Source organism: Bactrocera latifrons, unplaced genomic scaffold (assembly GCF_001853355.1).
Source record: "Bactrocera latifrons isolate USDA-ARS-PBARC rearing strain unplaced genomic scaffold, ASM185335v1 scaffold_822, whole genome shotgun sequence".
NCBI classification, from domain to species: domain Eukaryota; kingdom Metazoa; phylum Arthropoda; class Insecta; order Diptera; family Tephritidae; genus Bactrocera; species Bactrocera latifrons.
The window spans coordinates 15686-20639 of NW_017537515.1; the positions used below are offsets into that span (position 1 = coordinate 15686).

Consider the following 4954-nt stretch of genomic DNA (forward strand, 5'->3'; position numbering starts at 1 on the left):
CAAACGTCCGATTTCCGCACAACTGACTCATCCTCCAAGCAAAATACAAAGAAATTTTTTTACTAACGCGGTAGAATTAGACCCGAACGGGATATACGATAACAATCTCTACGATAACAATTACGATAATGCAAGTAAAAACGAACCTGATACTATTAATTTTTTAGATTAGCGCCGTCTTCGTTGCCTTATTACGAATTTAGAACAAGGCGCGGAGACACAATAGATTTTCTTATTGATACCGGATCCAATAAGAACTACATTCAATCCACTAAAATTAGGAATCCCATTCCGAATGAAAAGCCCTTTACAGTGAAATCGGTTGCCGGAACAATCGAAATTACTCACCATACCTTTGCCGACATTTTGGGAAAATAAAAATTTTTATACTACCAACTTTAGGGTCGTTCCACGGCATAATAGGCAACGACACACTTAAAGAATTAAAAGCAATTATTCATACCGACAAAAATTTAATGACAATTTGTCAAAGTATGAATATAACGTTAAAACAACGAACATCMCACGAAGTGAATAGTGTGGCAACCAATATTCCACATCTCTCATTGGAACAACAAAACAAAATTAATAATATTATCGATAAATGTCCAAACCTTTTTTCCGATCCCGACGAAAAACTTACCTACACCACCCTTGTAAAAGGCGAAATCCGGATAATGCATTTCATAAAAGGCGAAATCCGGACAACAACCGAAACCCCCGTCTACTCCAAGCCATACCCGCACCCCCAACTTCCGAATGAAGCGCAATTCTTTCATTAAATTGTGTATTATGTTGAAAGGTTTGGAGAAGAAAAACACTAACAACCGCAAATCAATTCAATTAGAGAAACGCATTGCTATTGCTTTATATGCTCTTGGCTCTTCTGCAGAATACCGAATAATTGGAAATATGTTCGGAATTGGTAAAAGCACTGTCTGCTCTGTTCTAATTGATTTCTGTCATAAAGTCTGGCGTTGTTTGTGGCCTTTGTATTTGAAGAAATTCCCAATGAACGAAATTCAATTGCGCGAGTATTTAAATRGTTTTGAGTCATTGGGTTTCCCTCAATTGTTAGGAGGTATAGGTAATAAGTTCAATTTTTTACAATTACAAAGGCTGGCATTCCACAGTTCTTTTGGCTTTAGTAAGGTAAGTTTTTTCATGGACCTCGTTTAAACACCTAATGTATTTCTGTAATGTTAGAGATGTCGCTTTATATACATCAACGTTGGTAGTCCAAGCCGTTGTAATGACTCTTCAATATTTGGGAGATCATCTTTAAAAAGCGAGTTGACACAATCTACTATACCCATTTTGTGTAAACCAACCTTTGGATAAAAACAAAAATTCAACTATGTACTCTCGAAATGCCGAAGAGTGGTGGAGAATGCTTTCGGCCATTTAAAGGGAAGGTTTAGACGGGTTGGAAAAGGCTTGGATAACAACATGGCCAACACGAAAATTGTCATAAAAGCGTGCTGCGTTTTGCACAATTTTTTAAATGAGGAAAATGATGAAATTAATGAAAAGTGGATTGCAGCACAAMAAATCGAAAACGAATCTCGGCTGTTGCCAGAAGACGTCTCTAACATTTGTGGAAATGTCAACCCAAGAGCAGAGGAAATAAGACAAGCGTTCGTTTCATATTTCGGTGAGTTATTATTCTGTAGGAGAGAAAGGCGCTTTTCATTGTCTTCCTTCATCGCCTCAGTCGCCTTTAATAAGTCATCTTTAATTCCATTAATTCCATTATTGTTTTTCCTTGTTTCTTTTTGGCAGAATCGCTTGATGATGGCCGACCGCAACCATGCGACGTAGAAGGTCCATCGCCTGGGCTTGGGAGCGGTGACTCTCCTTCTACATCGGCCTCAACATAAATTGGATCAATGTCAACTGAAAATAGAAGAAACAAATAAAAGTGTAAAGAAACATTCCATAAACTTTTTTTATTATATTATAAATATTGGAATCTACTCCAATGCGCTTAAAACATACCATCAATGCTAACCTCCACAAGTTCGGCGGAACAAAAACTTTTAAAGCCGCCTAGCGCTTGGTGGACCGTCTCATAATATTTCCACCAAATAAAAAAAAATATTTAATATTATATGTTTACCTCATAATTTATTACTTACCTGTATTTGTTTGTAAAATTGTGCAATTTTATTTTGATTTCAGTGCACGTATATTCATGTCCAGCCAAAAGCATAGTAGCAGACATTTCCTTGTAAGTATGGTTATTTTTTCTCGTTGAACGCAGCTCTGGCATTTTTAGTTGCCATACCTTAGGTCGGCCTCGGCAGTCTCACTCCACATTACTCTCTTTTTCTTCGGTTTTTTCCATATTTTATTTATTTCGTAATTTGATTTGAAAACAACGTCGATTTTTGGTTTTATTTTTTATCTTCTTTATCTGTTAGTTTTAAATTCTGACTGTTTATAGTGTCAAAATCAGCTGCGATTAAACAAATTTGACCAACAGATGACGCAAAATCAGAGTCGCACAGACAGATTTAGAGTGGATCAGTTTAAAATCATTCTGATGAAGTGATTTTGAACTGTCATTTTTGTATGGCGAAATCTTGAAAAAATTTTAAGATTAGTGGGATAATCCGTTCAACAGCCGAAATCGTGTGATTAAGTGTCGGTCTGAACATTGTATTAGTAATTCTATTTACGTACTTGACATCTTTGATAGTAACACTTTTTTAAATATTTTAGGAAGACAGGGTAGAAGACTGATTGGCCTGTATGAAGACGGCTGTGTTAAGTCTTTCCCAGGCTTATCTATCAAGATAATCTGCGACGTTTTCCAAGAATTAAGATAGTATCCGAGATTAAGAATTGCATTGAAGAGCAAAGAGAGCACTTCTACAGCAATATTTGGTAACTCAGTTAACATTTTTGGGGTAATATTATCTTGTGCTGGCGACTTTTTTATGTTAAGTTCTTTTATTATTCTAATACTCGAGTGACTCGTTAACTGTGTTGGGTAAGCTGAAAACTCAAAATTGTTCTTTGGGCAATACCTTTCCTAGGTGATTTGCAAAACAATTAGACTTTTCCTCGTCACTTCGAGCCCAATTCTACCCATGTCGTATAGGCATGTTGGAGTCAGTTGGTGGCTGCATGGACTTTTGGGCTTGCTTTGGTGTTGCTACGACATTTGCGCTTGTTATTATATCATTGAGTTCTCTTATGCTTTCGTCAATGTCTCTTCGTGTACTTATTTAGTACTCAACATTAATGTGGCTACTCACGAACTTTTTATATTTTAGTCAATTCGTTTTATAAGATTTTAGACCGACTTTTGGATCAGTGGATATGGGTTGTTCACTTAATTTTATTAGTACAGGAGAGTGGTCAGAAGATAGTTCAATACATGTATCAGCTGTTATGTGCGATTTATCTATATTTTTGATTACAGCAAAATCAATTAAATCTGGTATTTTTATACGGTCACTAGGCCAATATGTCGGCATCCTAGGAGAAATTATATGAAGGTTATTGTGCCTATTTATAATAGTGTGATACAGTTCTCCTCCTTTCGGATTAATTAGTCGTGAGCCAAAATACGTGTGTTTTGCATTGTAATCTCCACCTGCTTAAAATCTATGGCCTAATGGTTATAAAAAGTCTTTTAATTGAATTTCTGTAATTATAAACCGAGGTGGGCAGTATAAGGCCGTCAGGTTCAAGTCCCCGCATCGATTTTTTATAGTTATTATTGTACCTTGTAATTGTTTCATTATATTCTAAGTTTATATTTACGTAGCAGGGAATAGCAGTCTGAACAGATGGTCCTTTTTTGCATGGTACATTCTCACCTTGCCTTTTGTTTTCCTTCACTATCCAGGATTTTCGAACTGACTTTATATGATTAGTTTTTTAGTAAGTCACATGTGTGCAGTATTGGGAAAAAATGATAAAATCTGGTCGATACTACCTCAACACCCATATAAGTATGTATTATATATAATGGTTTTCGTTTTTCTAACAAAACCTATGTGTCTGTCAGTATAGGAGTTATATATAGCATATGTATATATTAAATTTCATGAATTTCGATCCTCAGGTTGACGTTTTACATCATAAGGTATTTCGATGGCTTTGTTTCTTATAAGTTGCAAGAGTTTAAAATGTTCGGGGATTGTCTGATTGACTTCTGACTTTATTTTTTCTGCCAATATAGTTGTGGCTTTAGAAAAGTATTCAGGTGTTTGTTTGCTACTAACTTTTGAAATTTTCATGATTGGAAATTAAGGTATTTCGGTTTTGATCGTGTTTAAAGTTTTTAGTCCTGGGCAATTTTTCTTGATAAGTTTCAAGAAAATGTCAATAAAATCGACGAACTAGTAGAAAACTGGATAGTAGTTTCGTAAATTCTTCACTTCATTTTTAATTTTTTACAAGTTCGTTAGTGGCGTGTTTATTGACTACTATTCTTTCATTTTAATATCTTGCTTTTAAAGCTTCCCAAGCAAATTAAAATTATTATCATTTAGTGCGAACTGTCTGTATGATGCCTATTTTTCCATTTGTTTTGTATCGGAGGTGATACAATTTTTGTGCTTTTGATAATTTTAGATCATTGATGTAGACAGGTGTAAACATGTCCCGGCCATTCCTCATAACCTCCATAAAGAAATTCTGTGTCACATGCGGGCACCTCGAAGTGGATACCTAAGCCTTCCTCTTGATATTGTGGTATTTGTGGCAGCTCTACTGTCGGATGTGGAGTATTTTTATACTCTCGCAACAAAGTTGCTAAAGAGAGTATTATAGTTTTGTTCACATAACCGAAAACCTATAAAGTGTCATAACTAAGCCATAAACAAAGATGTTAAAGTGAAATTCTTTTGGAAAAGTGGGCGTGGCCCCGGCCCCTATTAACTTTTTTGTACATATCTCGAAAACTACTATAGCTATGTCAACCAAACTGTATAGAGTC

At 35.5% G+C, this 4954-nt stretch overlaps 1 pseudogene; it reads right to left on the reverse strand.

Annotated features, from left to right (window-relative positions):
• Positions 1 to 1611: 1611 nt before the first annotated feature.
• Positions 1612 to 2224, reverse strand: LOC108977020 (annotated as a pseudogene).
• Positions 2225 to 4954: the final 2730 nt, after the last annotated feature.